Source organism: Somniosus microcephalus, chromosome 14 (genome assembly GCF_052327205.1).
Source record: "Somniosus microcephalus isolate GS21.2 chromosome 14, FLI_Smic_1.0, whole genome shotgun sequence".
NCBI classification, from domain to species: Eukaryota; Metazoa; Chordata; class Chondrichthyes; order Squaliformes; family Somniosidae; genus Somniosus; species Somniosus microcephalus.
In genome coordinates, this window is record NC_141000.1 from 123,243,295 (window position 1) to 123,266,664 (window position 23,370).

Consider the following 23,370-nt stretch of genomic DNA (forward strand, 5'->3'; position numbering starts at 1 on the left):
GAAGCGCCCCGCCTCCCTCTTGGGGCGCTGCGAGTGAATATCCTGGTGCTATGTGCCGCAGCGCCACACGCTACGGCACGTCACGTCGCGCCGCGGTATTGCAGGCCTTCCTCCCCTTCTTAAAGGGGAGGGGCCTTGTGCAGCGCGACCTGGGGCCCAGCTGGGCCCCCGGGATTGGGAGTGTAGGCAAAAGAGCCCGGCACCCAAGAGAAGTGCCGGGTTCTTGGAGCGCAGCCGGCACTCCGCGGGGGGAGCTGCACAGGAGGCCGGGGACGGGAGCACAGGCAGGTGCTGGCAGGCAGCCAGCAACACAAATGGCAGCCCCGCACCTCGTCTTTAAATTGCGCCTCCCCGGCTGCAGGTACGCCCCCCTGACCCTGTCGGACATAGCGTCCGGCGGTAAATCAGGGGGCGCTCCCGAAGATCGTGGCCGGGGCATGAGCGGGGCGCTGCGCACACCAATGACGTCATCGCCAGCGGCGCAGCGCCACAGGGCGCTACCGGTTAGCACCACCACTAACCTCCCGCTGAATTTTGCGGGAGGCGTGGGCAGTGCCGCGCCCGGGCGCTAGTTGGTTTGCGCCCCACTTAGCGCTCTCTTAAGGCGCTAACGGGTGGCGCTACCAACTGAATTTTTCCCCCAATATCTCTTCAGAAGCACCCCAGTCGCAGCATTTCAGCTTTTACATGGCACTACATTAATAAAAGGCAAGCCGGGCTTATGGCCATTCTGAGTGGCCTCACCCGCGAAGCTGTCACCAACCATATTCTCAGGCATTGTCGCAAGACTTCAGCACAAAATCCAGGCTGACACTCCCAGTGCAGTACTGAGGGAGTGCTGCACTGTCGGAGGTGCCGTCTTTCAGATGAGACGTTAAACCAAGGCCCCGTCTGCTCTCTCAGGTGGACACAAAAGAACCCATGGCACTATTTCGAAGAAAAGCGGGGGCGTTTTCCCCGGTGTCCTGGGCCAATATTTATCCCTCAACCAACATCACTAAAACAAATTATCTGGTCATGAGCTGCGGGTGGATGAGTTTTGGAGCATGCGCGATGCTGAGAGGGTCGTGGATAGCACGTTTAGCGAGTTGTTCACGCCGCAGAGTAGGGCTGCACAGGCAGAAAGAAATTGGGTGACCATCAGGCGGAGCAACAGAGGCAGGCAGGAAGTGCAGGGAACCCCTGCAGACATCCCCCTTTCAAACAGGTATACCAAGTTGGATACTGTTGAGGGGGATGACTCACCAGGGGAAGGCAGCAGCAGCCAGCTTCCTGGCACCAGGGACGCTTCTGCTGCTCAGAAAGGGAGGAAAAAGAGTGAGAGAGCAATAGTGGTAGGGGATTCTATCGTAAGGGGAACAGATAGGCGTTTCTGTGGCCGCAAACGTGACTCCAGGATGGTTTGTTGCCTCCCTGGGGCCAGGGTCATGGATGTCACTGAGCGGCTACAGGGCATTCTTAAGGGGGAGGGTGAGCAGGCAGAGGTCGTGGTCCACATTGGGACCAACGACATAGGTAGGAAGGGGGATGAGGTCCTGCATCAAGAATTTAGGGAGCTAGGTAACAGATTAAAGAGCAGGACCTCAAAGGTTGTAATCTCTGGATTACTCCCAGTGCCACGTGCTAGTGAGTATAGGAATAGGAGGATAGAGCAGATGAATGCGTGGCTAAAGAGTTGGTGTAGGGGGGAGGGTTTTACTTTCCTGGATCACTGGGCCTACTTCTGGGAAAGGTGGGACTTGTACAAGTCGGACGGGTTGCACCTGAACCAGAGCGGGACAAATATCCTTGTGGGGAGGTTTGCTAGCACTGTTGGGGGGGGTTTAAACTAACTTGGCAGGGGGATGGGATACAGAGGGGAGCTGAAATAGGGGGTGATGTGCTGCCAATTATAGAGAAAAAAACAAGTCAGCTTGGTAGACAGGGCAAATATATAAGGGCAAGGCTGGATGGCATCTATTTTAATGCAAGGAGTCTTACAAATAAGGTGGATGAACTGAAGGTGTTGATAAACACATGGGAGTATGATATTGTTGCTATCATGGAGACATGGTTGAGGGAGGGGCAAGACTGGCAGCTCAATATTCCAGGGTATAGAATCTTCAGGCGAGACAGAGGGGGAGGTATAAGAGGAGGGGGCATCGCAATATTAATTAAGGAGTCAATTACTGCAGTAAAGAGGGATGATATATTAGCAGGTTCCTCTAATGAGGCCATATGGGTGGAGCTTAAAAACAAAAAGGGGGCAAGCACTTTGCTGGGAGTGTACTATAGGCCTCCAAATAGTCAGGGGGAGATAGAGGAACAGATATGTAGGCAAATCTCAGAGAAATGTGCAAATAATAGGGTAATAATAATGGGGGATTTCAACTTCCCCAATATTAACTGGGATAGTCAGAGTGTGAAAAGCTCAGAGGGTGTAGAATTCTTAAAGTGCATCCAGGAGAGCTTTTTGAGCCAGCATGTAGAAAGTCCTACAAGAGAGGGGGCGGTACTGGACCTAATTCTAGGGAATGTGGCCGGCCAAGTGGAAAAAGTGCTATTAGGTGAGCACTTTGGTGACAGTGACCATAATATGGTGAGATTTAAGGTGGTCATGGAAAAGGACAGGGATGGGCTGGAAATAAAGGTTCTAAATTGGGGGAAGGTCAATTTTAATAGGATAAGGCAGGATCTGGCCAAAATGGACTGGGATCAGCTACTTGTAGGAAAATCCGCATCGGAGCAATGGGAGGCTTTCAGAAGGGAGATTGAGATCATACAATGGCAACATGTTCCCGTAAAGGTCAAGGGTGGTTCCAAAAACCACAGGGAACCTTGGATGTCAGGGGATATACGAGAATGGATTAGGAAAAAAAGGAGGGCTTTTGGCAGATACAAAAGGCTAAAGACGGAGGAAGCCCTAGAGGAGTACAAAAAGTGCAGGGGGATACTTAAAAAAGAAATTAGGAGATCAAGGAGGGGCCATGAAATAACACTGGCGAGCAAAATAAAGGAAAATCCTAAGATGTTTTATAAGTATATTAAGGGTAAGAGGATAACTAGGGAAAAAATAGGGCCCATTAGGGACAAAAGTGGCAATCTGTGTGTGGAGCCGGAAGATGTAGGAGGGGTTCTAAATGAATTTTTGCATCTGTTTTCACTATGGAGAAGGACGATGTAGACATAGAAATAGGGCGGGGGGACTGTGATATGCTCGAACATATTAACATCGAGAGGGAGGAGGTATTGGCGGTTTTAGCTGGCCTAAAAATGGATAAATCCCCAGGCCCGGACGATAGGTATCCCAGGCTGCTGTGTGAGGCAAAGGAAGAGATTGCGGGGGCTCTAACACATATATTCAGTACCTCTCTGGCCACAGGGGATGTGCCAGAGGACTGGAGAACCGCTAATGTAGTACCATTATTCAAGAAGGGAAGTAGGGAAAAACTGGGGAACTACATGCCAGTGAGCCTAACATCAGTGGTAGGAAAATTATTGGAAAAAATTCTGAGGGACAAAATTTGTCTCCACTTGGAGAGGCAAGGATTAATCAGGGATAGTCAACATGGCTTTGTCAAGGGAAGATCATGTCTGACTAATTTGATTGAATTTTTTGAGGGGGTGACTAGGTGTGTGGATGAGGGTAACGCAGTGGATGTGGTATACATGGATTTCAGTAAGGCCTTCGATAAAGTCCCGCACAGGAGACTGGTCAAGAAGGTAAGAGCCCATGGAATCCAGGGTGCCTTGGCACATTGGATACAAAACTGGCTTAGTGGCAGAAGGCAGAGGGTGATGGTCGAAGGTTGTTTTTGTGACTGGAAGCCTGTGGCCAGTGGGGTACCACAGGGATCGGTGCTGGGTCCCTTGCTGTTTGTGGTCTACATTAATGACTTGGATATGAATGTAAAAGGTATGATCAGTAAGTTCGCGGATGATACAAAAATTGGTAGGGTGGTAAATAGCGAGGAGGGTAGCCTCAGTCTGCAGGACGATATAGATGGGTTGGTCAGATGGGCGGAACAGTGGCAAATGGAATTTAACCTGGAAAAGTGCGAGGTGATGCACTTTGGGGGGACTAACAAGGCAAGAGAATACACAATGAATGGTAAGACCCTAGGCAAGACGGAGGGTCAGAGGGATCTGGGTGTGCAAGTACACAGATCCCTGAAGGCGGCGGAACAGGTGGATAAGGTGGTAAAAAAGGCATATGGGATACTTGCCTTCATTAGCCGAGGCATAGAATATAAGAGCAAGGAGGTTATGATGGAGCTGTATAAAACACTGGTTAGGCCACAGCTGGAATACTGTGTGCAGTTCTGGTCGCCACACTACAGGAAGGATGTGAACGCTTTGGAGAGGGTGCAGAGGAGATTCACCAGGATGTTACCAGGGCTGGAGCGCTTCAGCTATGAAGAGAGACTGGGCAGATTGGGTTTGTTTTCCTTGGAGCAGAGGAGGCTGAGGGGGGACATTATTGAGGTGTACAAAATTATGAGGGGCATAAATAGGATGGATACTGAGGAGCTTTTTCCCTTAGTAGAAGGGTCAATAACTAGGGGGCATAGATTCAAGGTAAAGGGCGGGAGGTTTAGAGGGGATTTGAGAAAGAACTTTTTCACCCAGAGGGTGGTTGGAGTCTGGAACTCACTGCCTGAAAGGGTTGTGGAGGCAGGAACCCTCACAACATTTAAGAAGCATTTGGATGAGCACTTGAAATGCCATAGCATACAAGGCTACGGACCAAATGCTGGAATATGGGATTAGATTAGACAGGGCTTGATGGCCGGCGCGGACACGATGGGCCGAAGGGCCTCTATCCGTGCTGTATAACTCTATGACTCTATGACTCTATGATCGCAGTGCTGTTTGTGGGACCTTGCTGTGTGCAAATTGGCTTCCGTGTTTCCCACATTACAACAGTGACTACACTTCAAAAATACTTCATTGGCTGTAAAGCACTTTGGGACATCCTGAGGTCGTGAAAGGCGCGATAGAAATGCAAGTCTTTCATTCTTCATTCACTTGACAATGGCCATAGGGAAGAATCTTCACAGCCTCTGGATCAGTAGAGACAGAAGCAGAGCTGTGCCGTTATATACAGGGATACCTGATGCCAACATGCACAACTGAAATAGCACTGCCAGTAAAGGAAATAAAGGAAATGACCTGCATTTATGTAATGCCTTGCACACCCTCAGGATGTCCCAAAGCGCTTTACAGCCAATGAAGTAGTTTTGAAGTGTAGCCACTGTTGTAATATAGGGAAATGCTGCAGCCAATTTGTGCACAGCAAGCCCCCACAAACAGCAATGGGATGATGACCAGATCATTTGTTTTTTAGTGATGTTGGTTGAGGGATAAATATTGGCCCAGGACAGCTGTGTCCTCAACCCTGCCCATGGGACTTCCTTTGCTTTCAATTTTGGCTGCCCCTTCTCAATCCTTGTCCCCTTCAGCCTCAGCAAAGGCTATTGATGGGTTAAGATGCTATTTGGGCCTTTCTAAAGACTTTCAGAATTTACAACTGACCCGCTGTGATACTTCCCTCTAAATGTCCCCGTCCCTTTCAGTTTCCCTTACACACAAATTCCTCTCCTACCACTCATCTCATAGAATCATAGAAATTTATGGCACAGAAGGAGGCCATTCGGCCCATCTTGTCCGTGCCGACCGACAAAGAGCTCTCCACCCTAATCCCACTTTCCAGCTCTTGGTCCGTAGCCCTGTAGGTTGCCGCACTTCAAGTGCACATCGAAGTACTTTTTAAATGTGATGAGGGTTTCTGCCTCTACCACCCTTTCAGGCAGTGAGTTCCAGACCCCCACCACCCTCTGGGTGAAAACATTTCTCCTCAAATCCCCTCTAATCCTTCTATCAATTACTTTAAATCTATGCCCCCTGGTTATTGACCCTTTTGCTAAGGGAAATAGGTCCTCCCTATCCACTCTATCTCGGCCCCTCATAATTTTATACACCTCAATTAAGTCTCCCCTCAGCCTCCTCTGTTCCAACGAAAACAACCCCAGTCTATCCAATCTATCCTCATAGCTAAAATTCCCCAGCCCAGGCAACATCCTCGTAAATCTCCTCTGTACCCTGTCTAGTGCAATCACATCTAATGTGGTGACCAGAACTGCACACAGTATTCTAGCTGTGGCCTAACTAGCGTTTTATACAGTTCAAGCACAACCTCCCAGCTCTTATATTCTATGCCTCGGCTAATAAAGGCAAGTATCCCGTATGTCTTCTTAACCACCTTATCTACCTTTCCTGCTACCTTCAGGGATCTGTGGACCTGCACACCAAGGTCCCTCTGATCCTCTGCATTTCTCAGTTTCAACCATTTATTGTGAGTTCCCTTGCCTTGTTAGCCCTCCCCAAATGCATTACCTCACACTTCTCCGGATTGAATTCCATTTGCCACTGTTCTGCCCACTCGACCAGTCCATTGATATCTTCCTGCAGTCTGCAGCTTTCTTTTTCATTATCAACCACTCTTCTTCATTATCAACCACACTGTCCTCCCTACACCTGCCAAAGTCAGCATCTGAACCTGCGAATAAAGATGAAAATAAGCGGATCCAGGAAACCTGAGTGCTCTAAGCATATTGCCACTGGCGCGGATTTAGTACCAGTTCCTTAAACAGTTTGGCAAAACTTGCACCAGAAGAGAAAATGGGCCCCTTGTGTTCAGGTCGTTACTGAGATAAGATAGCTTAATGGAAGACAGTTCATTGACTCACCTATCAGCGTAGCTTTCTGTCTGAAGAGCTCCATTCTCCTTCCAACATTCCTTCACTGTCGCCCATCTGCAGTATTCACGTGGAGATCCAGTGGAAACAATCCTGCAGAAGATTATTCAGGCCTGTGAGCATTCCTGGGAAGTATCTAAGAGTTGGCTCCTGCACTCCGATAGCTCATAGCTATAGACAGCACCTGGCACAACAACGACAACTGGTTTTTATATAATGCCTTTAATGTAGTAAAATGTCCCAAGGCGCTTCACAGGAGTATTATAAAACAAAAATTTGACACTGAGTCACATAAGAAGAAATTAGGGCAGATGCTTGGTCAAAGAGGTAGGTTTTAAGGAGCATTTTAAAGGAGGTAAGAGAGGTAGCGAGGCGGAGAGGTTTAGGGAGGGAATTCCAGAGCTTAGGACCCAGGCAGCTGAAGGCACGGCCGCCAATGGTGGAGCGATTATAATCAGGGATGCTCAAGAGGGCAGATTCAGAGGAGCTCAGAGAGCTCGGGGGGTTGTGGGGCTGAAGGAGATTACAGAGAAAGGGAGGGGCGAGGCCATGGAGGGATTTGAAAACAAGGATGAGAATTTTGAAATCAAGGCGTCGCTTAACCGGGAGCCAATGTAGGTCAGCGAGCACAGGGGAGATGGGTGAATGGGGCTTGGTGCTAGTTAGGACACGGGCAGCCGAGGTTTGGATCACCTCAAGTACTAAGCCATACAGACTAGAAGGTTTCCTGGTCTGTAGCGGGTTACCAGATCTCAGCTGAGATTCTATTGCATCAATGTTTGACCAACTAGCACAGTTTCTCCCCCTCCCCAATTCCTTCTTATTTAACGCTGTAGTGTTCTGTGTGGTCCTGAAATGATTCCATGGGACACTAACATATTAACATATTAAGATGCTCATCTGAAATTCTTACCCCTGCTCATTTTAGTGGCGGTGTTTGACCTGTTTATTTTAACTTTTGCTAGAATAGTGGAGAGAGGAATGAGTGAATGTGTTAGTTGTGCTACCGAGTGATTTCAGGACCTGTTTGATTATAATTGACATTTCACAATCGGTGTGCATTACCTTCGATATCTTACTTATCAACTACCGTTATTAAAGGGTGTAGAGATTCTCGCTGCATGATAGCCATCTCCTGGGGATGCGCTGGTGTCCTGCACAAAAATGGCAACTTCTTACTTCCAGTGTCTCTGTTAAAGTCGTTAACATATTGCAAAAAACTTACCCTTGACCCCTCCGTCCTTGCAAACTACCTCCCCATCTCCAACCTCCCTTTCCTCTCCAAAGTGCTTGAACCTGTTGACACCTCCCAGATCTGTGCAAATCTTTCTCCATGTTTGTACCCCTCCAATCAGGTTTCCGGCCCTTCCATGGCACTGAAATGGCCCTTATCAAAGTCATAAATGACATCCTCTGTGACTGTGACCATGGCAAACTATCCCACCTCTTCTTTGACACGGTTGACCACTCCATCCTCCTCCAATGCCTCTCCACCGTTGTCCAGCTGGGTGGGACTGCACTCACCCGGTTCCATTCTTATCTATCTAATCGTGGTCAGAGAATCACCTGCAATGGCTTCCCTTCTCGCTCCTGCACTGTTACCTCTGGTGTCCCTCAAGGATCTATCCTTGGTCCCCTCCTATTTCCCATCTACATGCTGCCCCTTGGTGACATCATCCGAAAACACAGCGTCAGTTTCCACATGTACGCTGACGACACCCAGCTCTACCTCGCCACCACCTTTCGTTACCCCTCCACGGTCTCTGTGTTGTCAGACTGCTTGCCCGACATCCAGTACTGGATGAGCAGAAATTTCCTCCAATTAAAAATTAGGAAGACTGAAGCCATTTTGTCTTTGGTCCCCGTCACAAACTCTGTTCCCTAACCACTGGCTCCATCCCCTCTCCCTGCCCACTGTTTTGAGGCTGAGCCAGATTGTTCATAGCCTCGACGTTCCTATTTGACGCTGAGTTGAGCATCTGATCCCATACCCTCTCCATCACCAAGACCGCCTGCTTCTACCTCTGTAACATTGCTCACCTCCGCCCCTGCCTCAGCCTAAATATTATACAATGTTAATGATACTCTATTAGTAGATTACAATACCACTGCCTAAATTACATAAGTAATAAGATTTTATGACTGGTTTATATTAATGTTGTACCTATTATAAAATACACTTTATTGGGGCTATGATATTGTTAGATTTATTATGTAATAATGCTCTACACTGTTATCTAGTAATGGATTACAACATTGCTGTATATATCTACCTATTTAACATTGATAGTCCTGTGTATAATGCCCGCATACATTAAATCCACAGAGCGGAATATTATACCTGCCTGTCACACAAAGAAAACATGTTATTCTTATTGGCTCACATAACCCATAACCTTTGTTTTTCAAATGTACTATGCTGATTTGCTCAGAGACATGGAGGCATGAAAAGTTACCAATCAACAAGAGGGCTGGTTATTTTAACCTCACCACTGACAGAGAGGTTTAAATCATATTTGCACATTCTCAGCAATCTGTGCATCGGCTCCACTTGATAGGCTGACGGGCGTTTCCACCTCTCACCCCCCACCACCCACCCTCTCCTGTGAGGAGCTTCTTTGCTTTCACCACAAGGTGCCTCTGTCGATGGGTGCAGAATTTCTGCTGCGGGCTTTGGTGGGCGGAGGGGTGTGCAGTGGGCAGGGCAACTTGCCCAGGCCCCTCTTCAATTTTTGCCCCAAGTCCCCCTTCGATGATCTCTACCTGCTGGAGACCAGGGCCTGAACAGACAGCCCCTGCATCCAGTGTATCCCAGCGTGCAAAGGGTCGGAAGCATGGATCGGTCGCCTTCTCAACCAGTTCCTACCTAGCAAAATGTCACACTGGTGCACTTAAACGCACTTGTTGAGGTTGAGGTTGAGGCGCTGTATAGAGGGAGCATTATTCTGCATGGTTGCCTGACCTGTGAGTGTTTGATGCTGACACTGGGTACAAGGAATATTCCATTCCCCAGCAGTAACATCAAGTACCGCGATGAGCAGAAAGATTTACAAAAAGCAAAGCCACAGACCCACGACACACATTTGCAGCACAACTCAGAGAGCCACTCACAGCTAATTTATTTAGTTCTAGGCCTCTTTCATGAAACCTATTAAAATAAGGTGTTAGTCGTGGCTCAGTAGGTAGCACTCTTGGCTCGAGACAGACGATTGTGGGTTCAAGTCTCACTCCAGAGATCTGAGCACATAATCCAGGCTGACACGCCCAGTGCAGTACTGAGGGAGCGCTGCAGTGTTGCCTTTTGGATGAGACGTTAAACTGAGGCCCCGTCTGCTCTCTCAGGTGGACGTAAAAGATCCCGCAGCCACTATTTGAAGGAGAGCAGGGGAGCCAATATTTATCCCTCAATCAACATCACCAAAAACAGATGATCTGCTCATTATCATATTGCTGTCTGTGGGAGCTTGCTGTGTGCAAATTGGCTGCTTTGTTTCCTACATTACAACAGTGGCTACACTTCAAAAAAAGTACTTCATTGGCTGTAAAGCGCTTTGGGACATCCTGAGGTCCTAACAGGCGCTATAGAAATACAAGTTCTTTCTTTCAATTACCTGTTTGTCTGAGAGAAAGCTTGGGGGTTGGAATGCAGATAAAAGACCCCTTGCGTGGATAGTTATTACCATCAGCCCTTTTCGTCATGACTGCACTTCAAAAAACAACAACAACTTGCATTTATATAGCACCTTTAACATCCCAAAACATCCCAAGGTGCTTCACAGGAGCGAATATCAGACACCGAGCCAAATAAAGAATCATTAGGACAGGTGACCAAAAGCTTGGTCAAAAGGGAGCTTTTAAATGAGCATTTTAAAGGCGGAGAGGTTTAGGGAAGGAATTCAAAGCTCGGGGCCCAGGCAGCTGAAGGCACGGCCACCAATGGTGGAGCGAAGGACATCAGGGATGCGCAAGAGGCACTTGGGGTGCTGTAACCTGCAGGGCTACGGACCAAGAGCTGGGAAGCGGGATTAGGCTGGATAGCTCTTTGTTGGCCGGCGCGGACACGATGGGCCAAAATGGCCTCCTTCCGTGCTGTAACTTTCTATGACTCTATGAGGCCAGAATTGGAGGGGCGCAGGTATCTCGGGGGGTCGTGGGGCTGGAGGAGGTCACAGAGATTGGGAGGGGGCGAGGCCGTGGAGGGGATTTGAAAACAAGGATGAGAATTTTAAAACTGAATCACGCATCACCATTTTTCTTTTAAAGGCCTCCTCCTACCTCGCCTGGTGTGCGGCGCATTGCTGCGAGAGCTACGGACCAGAAAGGGTTATTGGTGCTGAATTGTTTTAGCACTCTGTCAAATCGCACATAGAAAAAAGAGAGAGGCAGCAACTCAGACGCACACAAAAGAAAAAGGAAAATCACGGAAATGGGGGAGCAATGGAGAGGAAAGAACCTCTCGATTATCCGGTAACCTTTTCCAGAGTAATTTATAAGGTAGGAGCAGGGTGTACATTTTTTCTTTCACACGTGACCAGTGCAGCTGTTAAGTCTTAAAGGGGGACTGTGTCATTGCCTGGGTAAATAATGGGTTAGACACTGGCATGGAGCCAAGAGTTCCCTATGAGGTGAATGTGAGAGAGCCACTCTAATCTTGAAAAAGAAACCATTTCCCTCACCTCCCCCCACCTCCCCTCACCGACCCCCTCCCTCCGTCGTGTACTTTATGCATTATGCACGATTCAGATTCCGAGATTTATAGCAGAGAGGGAGCTAATCACCAAATCAGAACAGCCATGCCGGGTGAATACTGATGTGGAGACACTGGAATGCCTGCAGAGCCCAAAGCTTTTATGCTAATGGTGCAATGTGGCACAGTAACAGGATACCAGCAGCACGTCAGTGTACCTGTCAAAACCCAGCACCTTCCGCCCATCTCCCTCTTTCCGTCTCTCTCCCTGTCTTTCTCTCCCTCTCCCTGTCTCTCTCTCTCCCTCTCTCTGTCTCTCTCTCTCTCCCTATCTCTCTCTCTCTCCCTGTCTCTCTCTCCCTCTCCCTGTCTCTCTCCCTCTCCCTGTCTCTCTCCCTCTCCCTGTCTCTCTCCCTCTCCCTGTCTCTCTCTCTCTCTCCCTGTCTCTCTCTCCCTCTCCCTGTCTCTCTCCCTCTCCCTGTCTCTCTCTCCCTCTCCCTGTCTCTCTCCCTCTCCCTGTCTCTCTCTCCCTCTCCCTGTCTCTCTCCTTCTCCCTCTCTCTCTCCCTCTCCCTGTCTCCCTCCTGCTCCTGTTCTCGTTCCCTGTCTCTCTCCCTCTCCCCATCTCTCTCCCTCTCTCCCTGTCTCTCTCCCTGTCTCTCTCTGTCCCTGTCTCTCTCCCTGTCTCTCTCTTTCTTTCTGTCTCTCCCCCTGACCCTCTTCATCTCTCTTGCACTGTCCCTCTCTCGCTCTCTCTTCTCTCCCTCTCCCTGTCTTTCTCGTACTCTCGCTCTCTCTCCCCCTCTCTCGCTCGCTTTGTATCTGTCGCACTCTCTCTCTCACACTCGTGATTGTTCCTGTAAAATAGATGCAAATCAGGGCACATTGTGTAAAGGGGTAGACTGACCTCAATTCTATTCATTAATAAATCAGCATCTCAAACCCACACCTCCCCAAAAAAAAACGCTTAAAGCGCCCGCCATGATATTTGTCTTACTAGGCTGACAGACAACACCCACCGATTTCACAAGTGAAGTTTATTTTATTCAGAATGTAATCTGTTAAATGTATAGTGTTTGTGACAAGATACTGATTTTACTATGGTTCTGGTACAGCTTAATATATATACATATATATATATAAATAGAGATATATATATGAGTGAGGATTAGACACAAGCAGCAATATACATCAATGCTTCAATTGCTGCATTAGTCCGCATTGGGGCTGTGTGTATATTGCATCTCTGAATCCATCTCTGGGATTTCCTGAAACAGGGATGCTCAAGAGTGAGAGAGAGGCGAGGAAGGAGAGATAGAGTAAAGGAGAGAGATAGAGTAAGGTGTGGAGAAGAGAGACGGGAAGATAGGGTTAGGGGGGGAAAGGACAGGGAGGAGAGAGAAATAGAGCTAGTGATCCGTGCAGAAGGAGAGAGAGAGAAAAAAAAGAGACGAGAGGGATGGAAGGATAGATAAAAGGGCAGAGGGAAGATAGAGGGGAGGGACAGCAGAAAAAGATGGGGAGGAGAGAGGGAGGGATAGATAAAAGGACAGAGAGGAGAAAGGATGAAGAAGAGAGTGGGAGGGAGAAAGGTAGAAAAAATACAAAGGCTGTGATGCCCAGTCTCAGGTAGATTTAGTTTTATGTATCCTTTTATTATTTAGAAAGCTCTATTAAAAAATAACAAAACAAAATGCTGCATTATTGATCCCCCCCCCCCCAACAACCTTAAATAAAAGCGATACCTGGCACAACAGTCATAGCCAATCACTTAATAAGAACAGACTCATTAATAAGAAGCCGTAATGGCTCGGAAAGCGATATGTTAAACAAAGCTCATTAACGTATGATGCAAATGAGTTCCTCACCAATGATGTCACCGATTGGCTGAGACGGCGAGCTGGGCTCCAGGAGCAGCAGCAGCTCGGTGGGATTGGCTCCTCGCTCTCTTGAAGCAATTGCTTTTCACTTTGGCAGCAACAAAACCACAGACTTTGCTCTCTCGCTCTCTCTCTCTCTTTCTTTTGTTGCTGGTTTTCGTGCAATCTTGTTCAGCCCCAGCTACCTCTCCATAGTACTGGACACCCTGAGAGAGAGGAGGAGAGAGAGATGGAGGGGCGGGGGTGGTGGGGGAGAGAGAGATAGAGAGAGAGCGAGACAGACAGAAAGATAGCGAGGGAGAGATATAAATAGAGAGAAAGATAGATAGCGAGAAAGGCAGAGGTAGGTAAACACAGAGATAGATAGAGAGAGATAGAGATAGATAAAGAAAGAGAGAGACAGATAGATAGAGAGAAAGAGAGAGATCGATAGAGAGAGATAGAGAGGGGGGCTAGAGAGAAAGAGAGAGATAGAGAGAACGAGAGAGATAGAGAGAACGAGAGAGATAGAGAGAACGAGAGAGCGATAGAGCGAGTGAGAGCGAGATTGAGAGAGAGAGAGAGAGATTGAGAGAGAGCGAAGGCGAGAGAGAGAGATATAGAGAGACTCCCCTCCTTCCTACATCCTCAGAGTCCACTCTGAAAAGCAACTGCTGCTGAAATGCCAGCCCTTGGCACGAAGCCCAGACTGCGTTCCATCCTTGGGGGAGATTTTTTTTATTTGGAAGAAAAAAACTTTGATCTATCCGGTGAAACAAAAGCAAAGTAAAGACAATCCATTCATTTGTATTAAATAGCATAACCGGGGGCGATTGCATCATTCGTTCGCTTTTTTAAAAAAAATAATAATTTGGTAAAAATTCTTTGCAAATAAAAGAAATGAATAATATAAAAGCAGTAAGCTGACCTGTGATTTAACTGCCCTGGGCCAGACTTCCCCTCCTTTGTCTCTTTCTGTGCAGAATTCTTCATTTTCCGTCTCTCTCTCTCTCTCTTTCTCTCTCTCTTTAGGATCGCACCGATTGCTAAGCAACCTTTTCAAAAGCTACCGGCGATCTCTAGAAATGTCTTTCCGCGATTCAAAAAGAAGAATTTTTTATGTAGACCGCCCCTGAAAAGTTTTGTTTTAAATTTGAAAAAGAACGAGAACGACTTAGCTGCCAATTAGCACCCTCGTTAACGGTGTGAATTGAAACCAAGGTTTGGGGGAGGGGGGAGCAGGGGGGTGGGGGGGGTGGTGTTAAATAAAAATACAAAAACTCTGGTTGAATAAAAAAAAAGTAGTGAGAAAATGCTATGGAGCGCTTTATAGTTCAGCTCTCTCTCTCTCTCTCTCTCCCTCTCTCCCTCTCTGACCCACTTTGCCAAAGAATGCAGTCGTGTCAACTTTAGCACACAGTGGATTTCCTGCTCATCAACCCTCGCAGACCGAGTCCTTTATAACCAGTACACTATTATGTACTGCAGACAGTAGCCAATCAGAAGGCCGCTCAGCGTAGCGGTGACACAATAGGTAGAGCGCTGGCCACACTGTCTTTATGAGCGCAGGTTCGAGTTAATTTAATTGAAAGGCCCCGACACACCTAAGTGCATATGTTTCCTAATAATCAGGTGGGATCATTGCCCTCTCTCGCTCTCTCTCACTCTCTCTCTCTCTCCCCCCGCGGCCAGTGTTTAATTACAGTTACCTATAATTACTGTTCGGCCGTTCCGTTCGGTCGCTCTGTTAATCACTGCTTCCCTACAACCTACTTTTGTCAAATATAATAAATAAATATGCATGAGCTAGGTTATGGCTTTGGAAATTAAAAAAAATTCACACCTCCCTCCCTGACGGCAGTAACTTTCAACAAAACAAATCACCCAAGGCAGAATACTTACAAAAAAAAAATAATGAATAGATTTTAATCGCAGTAAACATTAAATTCTATATGCGTGTATAAAATAGTCTTATTTTCCCAGAATGCTTGGAGAGCTGAAAGGGAAGTAAGACCGTGTCTGGATGATATTTTATTTCTCTCTCTTTTTCCTGTCGGGAAGAATTAAACAAGCAGCGCTGTAAACTAAATTTGCATGCAGCCCTTCTGAAGCGTCCTTGCATCCGATGCAGAGTAATTAAAACGTGTAAAGCAAGCCGCGAATATGAAGATCGTCACCAGATACGATTCGACAATCAGTCACTTCACGTCTCCGTCACGCCTTTGCGCATTTAAAATCCGCAAGGGCTTATATGAAAAAAAAAAGAAACCCTTAACCATCAATTACTGCGCATTAATTAAATGCCAAGGGCAGTCCTCAGCAAGGGGAACTCCCTGCTAATTTCTGGCGTGTGTGTATTATTTTTGATGCGTGCGCGATTTGCATATAAATGAGGGAGGTTCGCGGCCACCCTCTCCCTCGCACACTGAATATCGAGCAAGCTGTGATATTGTACTTTCCCTCTGGCAAGCTGCAGAAACAGACCGGGCGGAACACTGAATTGAAGACGGTGCTTTACAAATAAACTTTAGCAATAATACAAATTTAGTGAGGTTTGTTCATCAGAGCCCGCTGGTTTGATATGAGAGTGTCAAATAAAATATTTTATTTTGTGATTGCTTTCTCCCCCTCTCATACTGCTTCGTAATGGGTACTGATTGCTATAAAATATTCTCCAGATAATCATTTCTCTATCGCCCTCCCCCCCACCCCCACACCCCCACTCACTGCAGTGATATTAAATTGTATTACATAGAACGTACAGCCCAGAAACAGGTCATTCAGTCCAACTGGTCCGTGCCGGTGTTAATGCTCCACACGAGCCTCCTCCCACCCTACGTCATCTCACTGTATCACCATATCCTTCTATTCCTTTCTCCCTCATGTACTTATCTAGCTTTCCCTTAAATGTATCTGTGCGATTCACCTCAACTACTCCCTGTGGTAGCGAGTTCCCCATTCTCAGCACTCTCTGGGTAAAGAGGTTTCTCCTGAATTCCCTATTGGATTTATTAGTGACTATCTTATATTGATGACCTCTAGTTCTGGTCTCCCCCATGAGTGGAGACATCTTCTGTACGTCTACCCTATCGAACCCCTTCATAATTTTGAAGACCTCTGTCTGGTCAGTTCTCAGCCTCCTCTTTCCTAGTTTACGGTATGGTAAATGTACAGTACCTTACACTTGTTGGTGTTAAATTTCATCAACCATTGTTTCAGCCAATTACAGATTTTATCCAAATCCTTTTCTTCAGTCTTTCTTGATAGTTATAATACTGCAGGTTCGGTTTGTAAAGCACTGCCTCCTCTTTGTACTGCACTCGTACCTTGCTCACCAGCTGACCATCCCTGTGTCCTTGCATTCCATCTAAGCCTCTCAACACTGATCCACTGTGTTTCTATACACTTACTCTCTCCGACTTTCCTTGGATTAGTCCCCACCTGCCACCCCCACCCCCCCCCCCCCCGCCCAGGCTAACTGATCCATCTCTCCTGGCTGACCTTTCTCTCCCCAAGCCTCTTTGGACCAATCTCCTTCCAGGTCTGACTCGCTCCAACCTTACAGGCAGTCTCTTTCTGTGTTGTCCTGGACCAGTCTCCTTCCAATCCAACTCCACACTGTCTCTCCCAGCCCAATACTTATTCTCCATCACTCCTGGGCCACTTTTTCTCAGCTCTGATAGCCTTTGATAGTCTCTTGTACAGATCTGATGATGCACTTTTGTATAATGACACCATGTTCTTCTCCTTGCATTGACATCGAGTCTACAGCACAGAAACAGGCCATTCGGCCCAACAGGCCTGGGCCAGTGTTTCTGCTCCACATGAGCCTCCTCCCACCCTACTTCATCTCACCCTGTCAGCATCTCCTATTCTATTCCTTTCTCCCTCACGCACTTACCTAGCTTCCCCTCAAATGCATCTAGGATCTGCTCTTCAGATGAACCAAAATAAGCCATCAGCGGTCTATATATCCCTTGAACTGGATAACTTCTTCTCAACTGCCTCCTCCTGTTACTCCCTCTCAGAGGCAGCAGTAGCTCCAGTAATCTCAGTGGAAGAGACTTTCCAAAAGGCAGCAAAGTAGCTGGAGATGTTAAATGAAAAGAAAGAACTTGCAGTTATACAGCATCTTTCAAGACCTCAGGATGTCCCAAAGCGCTTTACAACCAATAAAGTAGTTATGAAGTGTAGTCGCTGTTGTGATGTAGGAAAAGCGGCAGTCAATTTGTGCACAGCAAGCTCCCACAAACAGCAATGTGATAATGACCAGAGAATCTGTTTTTTAGTGATGTTGGTTGAGGGATAAATGTTGGCCCCAGGACACCAGGGAGAACTCCCCTGCTCTTCTTCGAAATAGTGCCATGGGATCTTTTTACACCCGCCTAGGAGGACAGATGGGGCCTCGGTTTAACGTCTCATCAGAATGACTGGCACCTCGGACAATGCAGCACTCCCTCAGTACTGCACTGAAGTGTCAGCCTAGATTTTTGTGCTCAAGTCTCTGGAGTGGGACTGTGAACCCACAACCTTCTGACTCAGAGGCGAGGGTGCTGCCCACTGAACCTCAGCTGACACAGCCGAAGCTTAAGAGACTACGACCCACATTTATGCAACCTGCCCTCATAGTATAATCATTTAAATCCCAGTAGTGTCTTGGTAAATCAGCACTGTACTCCATCCAAGGCCACTATGTCTTTTTACACGACAAACAAATCCATCCCATTACGTTCCCTTGTTGGTGATTGACACGATGCCGGTTCCATTCCATTCTTGATTAGATTCGGTACATCCTGCGACAGATTCAGGCAATTGGGATTAGTGAGACAGAAAGCAGTACAAGATTGGGGTGCGAATGAGCTTAGACCATATGACTGCGGTGTAATCAGCAGCAAGCAAAGTAAGTCTGAGCAGTAGAATCTGTTTCGTCTCATCAGACATTTAATTCCGACAAGCCATTGCAGGATTTGTGTGGAATAATTTCTCTCTGAACTTTTTCCTCCCTACCTAATTGCCTCTGATTTTCTAGTACTTAGTGACTCATGCAAAACCACTGCTGCAAATTTATATCTTTGACAATGTGGGATAATTCATTGCTTAAGTACGCTGTTCAGTACTTATACAATATGCCTTAATCCCAATAGAAAATCCTGCTTGATGTCGGCTTTCCAGAATGCTGCAACGCCCTGCGATGGGATGCAGGTCTGAGCCTGTGACTCCCCCACACTCTAAGCTCCTGATCTCAGTCATGGCACTGTGGGCTATGATAAATGGAGCTCATGGCTTCCCCACAGGAAGCGGAAGGGAAACATATTGGACAACCAGCTGTATTTTAACAGGGGACTTTCTCTTGCTGTATGGATGCTCGTGTAATCTTGCTTCCTCCTACCTACCCCAAGTGAAGCTGCACTAAGTTCTCCTCTGTCCCTGACATGGCCAATGTCGGTACTCCCCAAAGTTTGGTCCTGGCCCCCACCCCCCTCCTTTTTGTTACTCTTCTACACAGCGTCGCTTGGCCATGTCCTACGTAGCAGGAGTTCAACTTTCCCTTGTGTGTTGACAGCACCCTAAGCTCCGCTATCACCCTTCATTGCGCCACCATTTCTGCATTGTTGAACCGTCATCGGAGGTGCAATCGGTTTTGGGCCATTAACACGAAACCTGCTAAAGCGAATCATCAGCCCGTTTTACACTTCAGTTTTCTTTTGCGTAAAAAATTCACTCCACCCACACCCACCATCTCAACACCTCACCCGCCCCCCACTCCCACCCCCACACCCACCATCTCAACACCACCCCCTCCCCCTCCCCCCGACCCACACCCACCATCTCAACACCTCACCCGCCCCCCACTCCCACCCCCACCCCCACCATCTCAACACCACCCCCTCCCCCTCCCCCCGACCCACACCCACCATCTCAACACCACACCCGCCCCCCTCCCCCACCCCCACCCCCACACCTACCTCCACCATCTCAACACCGCACCGCCCCCCCGACCCCCGACCCCCGACCCCCGACCCACCCCCACCATCTCAACACCACCCCTCCCCCTCCCCCCGACCCACACCCACCATATCAACACCACACCCGCCCCCCTCCCCCACCCCCACCCCCACACCTACCCCCACCATCTCAACACCGCACCGCCCCCCGACCCCCGACCCCCGACCCACCCCCACCATCTCAACACCGCACCGCCCCCCGACCCCCGACCCACACCCACCATCTCAACACGGTTAGGGGGTGATTTGATTGGGGTTTTTAGGATTTTGAAAGGAATTTATAGGGTAGAGATAGAGAAACTTTTTCTGCTGGTGGGGAGAGTCTAGGACAAGAGAACGTAACCTTAAAATCAGAGCCAGGCCATTCTGGAGAGAAGTTAGGAGATACTTCTTCACACAAGGGGTGGTAGAAGTGTGGAACTCTCTCCCACAAAAAGCAATAGATGCCGGGGCTCAATGAATCATTTTAAATCTGAGATCGATAGATTTTTGCTAGACACGGGTATTAAAGGACAAGAAGCCAAGGCAGTTGGATGGAGATAGGCTACAGATCAGCCACGATCTCATTGAATGGCGGAACAGGCTCGAGGTGCTGAATGGCCTCCTCCTATTCCAATGTTCCATAAAGTTCCATGTTCAATACTTGGCCTGTCTGAAGTAAGCAGATCTCGGCTGGTGGCGGTCTCTGTGAATGTGGTTGAGGAAGGCCATTCATCTCCTCTGTCTAAAGACGAAAAGCCTACAGAGCCCCCATCCTGCCATCCAATATTTAACTCAAAGGCTTTCACCTCCACTACTCCTCTAGATGTCTATCAACATATTGATTGCTCCTTGTGTGAAGTAATTCTACCTGACACCAGTCCTGAGCTTCCCTTTCACCGGCGTGTAGCCATCCCTCCCTGTCTACTATATTGGTTCACCTTTCAATAATGCATTGGATTTACCTTCTCTACATGGTCCCACTTCAAGATATTGTCTTTCGTGGCTAAACAGTACAGGGGCTAAATTAATATCCCTGCCCGTCTGCAAGTCCAAGGCCCCACCAAACTTGAAGCACTTTACCTGTGCTACCTCCTATCGCAGCGGCACCTTCAGTCTAGCGAGGCCTGAGGAACCAACATCCCAGGCTCCTTGGACCTCACCATTTGTGCGCAGGGTGTTGACCCTGCGCGGGGAGACGCCCAGAGATGGGTGGTCCCAAATTTAACCCCCTAGTCAACCCCACAAGTCTTGTGATGCAGAGAATCATCTGCCTGTTGATTCTTTGTACTGCCTCTTGGGGTTGAATGTTCCCCTTGCGTTTTGGTAACTGAACCTGTATACAATACCCAAGAGTACTTGTACCGTTTTAGCATAACCTCTTCTGGTTTGTGCTCGACAGGTTTTGCATCACAGCTCAGCATTCCGCTGGCTTTGTTAGTTGCTACTGTGCAGTTCTGTGACCTGTTAAGTGTTGAGTCCACAAATACTCCAGATCTAATTCAAGTTCAGCTGTACCTGCTCTACACTGCTTCTACACAACGCCTGTCACCATTATCACTTCCAATGTACATAGAATTTACAGCACAGAAACAGGCCATTCGTCCCCACTGCTCCGTGCCGGTGTTTGTGCTCCACACCAGCCTCCTCCCACCCCTCTTCATCTCACCCTATCAGAAAATCCTCCTATTCCTTTCTCCCTCATGTGTTTATCCAGCTTCCCCTTAAATGCATCGATACTATTCGCCTCAACCACTCCCTGTGGTAGCGAGTTCCACATTCTCACCACTCTCTGGGTAAAGAAGTTTCTCCTGAATTCTCTATTGAATTTATTAGTGACTATCTTATATTTATGGTCCTAGTTTTGGTCTCCCCCACGTCTACCTTAGCAAAAATCTTAATAATTTTGAAGACCTCTATTAGGTCATCCCTCAGTCTAGAGTACAGTAAATGTACAGTACCTGATACTTGCTGGTATTAAATTTCATGAACAACTGCTTCAGCCTCTTACAGGTTTTATCGAAATCCTTTTGTGCCGTCTGCATGCTCCCCTCCAAGGCACACACCACCCTGACTCAGGAATATGTCTCCAACCCATCATTGTAGCTGGGTCAGTCTCCTGTAACTCCCCAGCGAACGCCACTGTGGGGACACCATCGCCACACGGACTGCAGCGGTTCAAGGAGAAGGCTCACCACCTTCTCAGGGCAACTGGGGATGGGCAATAAATGCCGCCTTGCCAGTGTGGCCCACATTCCCAGAACAAATATTTTTTGTTAAAAGCCTCTCCTCTCCACCCCCAGTTTGGTATCTGCAAACTTGGCCATTTTGCATTGAATTTCTGGGCAGGTTTTCCTCTTTAGCTCTTGAATGTAAAGCATCATCTGGGCGGAGCACGGAGGAATGAAGCTAGTGGGCTCCGCTATTGTTGTGCAACCCTTCCCGCCCAGGTGATGGCTTAGGCCCAAGCGCGTCAAAGGAAAATCTTGAGTCCCGTGCGCTGATATAAATGAGAACCAACAGGGATCCTAGTGCCACGCCTGAGGTATCCCAGTCCCCGCACTCCAAAAGCACGCACCTAACCAGTATCGCTTCCTGCCGTTTAGCCATTGGCCCAAAGTTTGCTTCCAAAATAACGGCGAGTTCACGGCGCTCGACGTCATCAGTGTGTAAGTAACCCGGCAACTTGCGGCGAGGAAGAGAGATGCCATGAGTCACGAATCGCTGCAAGTTACTGGACAATTTGCGCCATTCCGCCGTTAGCCTCGCGAAAACAGCAGCTCGTCCTCAACCTCCCTGTGAGCTTCATGAGGTTGCTGCATTTACACATTGATTGCCAATTAATCTCGCCACAGAAATGTAAAAAAATTCTTACTTTTCCTTTCTGTCTCTTTTCTCTCTCTCTTAATCCAATCTTTCCCTCTCTTTATTTCTCTTTCTGTACCTGATTTGACTCTAATTCACCCGATTCCCTTCTCAGTCGTTCCTGTTTATTTCCCTATCCTTTAATCTCATTGGTTAAGGAGATAGACTGTTGGTTCCGCAATTCACCAAAGTCCCAGATGCCCCATTGCCCTCGACGCACCGTTATCAGCTCGCACTCCCAGCAAGTTACAGGGCAAAACATTTTCAAGCTGAAGGGTGAAGGGAGAAGTATAACTAACGGGGCATGCCACGAGATGCCCTGGTCGAGCAGAGTCTGGGCCATTGTACACTGGGACACACTAGCTCCCTGAGCTAGACGGAGACAAATCAACCGTGGTTCCTGCTCGTGATCGCCACCTGGTGATGTCTGCTGGAATGTGCACATGTGATGTGAGGACCAAGGTGGCACTCTGCTATAGTGCCCTCCCATGGAGGCTCAAGCACTGCTATGGCTCAGTGGATAGCACTCTCGCCTCTGAGTCATAAGGTTGTGAGCTCATATTCCCACCCAAGGGACTTGAGTACAAAAACTTAGGGCTGATACTTCCAGTGCAGTACTGAGGGAATGCTGCACTGTCGGAGGTGCTGTCTTTTGAATGAGAAAGGTCCTATCTGCTCTCTCAGGTGGATGTAAAAAATCCCATGGCACTATTTCAAAGAATAGCAGCGGAGTTCTACCTGCTGTCCTGGCCAATATTTATCACTCAACCAAAAAAGGAAGGCATGCATTTTTATAGCGCCTTTCACGACCACCAGACGTCCCAAAGCGCTTTACAGTCAATTAAGTACTTTCTGAAGTGTAGTCACTGTTGTAATGTGGGAAACGCCGCAGCCAATTAGCGCACAGCGAGCTCCCACAAACAGCAATGTGATAATGACCAGATAATTGATTTTCAGTGACGTTGATTGGGGGCTAAATATTGGCCAGGACACCGGGGAGAACTCCCCTGCTCTTCTTCGAAATAGTGCCTTGGGAACTTTTACACCCTGCTGAGAGAGCAGATGGGGCCTCGGTTAAATGTCTCATCTGAACAATGGCACCTCTGACAGTGCAGCACTCCCTCAGCACTGCACTGGAGTGTCATAGTCTAGATTTTTGTGCTCAAGTGGGACTTGAAGCCCACAACCTTCTGACTCAGAGGCTCAGACTGAGCCACAGCTCATACTCTACCAACATCG

At 48.0% G+C, this 23,370-nt stretch overlaps 1 long non-coding RNA gene across 8 annotated transcripts in view; it reads right to left on the reverse strand.

Annotated features, from left to right (window-relative positions):
* Positions 1-23,370, reverse strand: part of LOC147107890 (uncharacterized) — a 420,818-nt gene that overhangs the window by 363,874 nt on the left and 33,574 nt on the right. Inside the window, exons 1-3 of one of the 8 annotated variants that reach the window (XR_015080906.1) lie at positions 13,292-14,475; positions 6,729-6,830; positions 6,376-6,538 (exon numbers count right to left, since the gene is read on the reverse strand). This is a non-coding gene — a long non-coding RNA (uncharacterized LOC147107890). Of the gene's footprint in view, positions 1-6,375; positions 6,539-6,728; positions 6,831-13,291; positions 14,476-23,370 lie in introns of those variants that run through there. The other 7 variants (XR_015080908.1, XR_015080905.1, XR_015080901.1 and 4 more) reach the window with 7 other exon arrangements.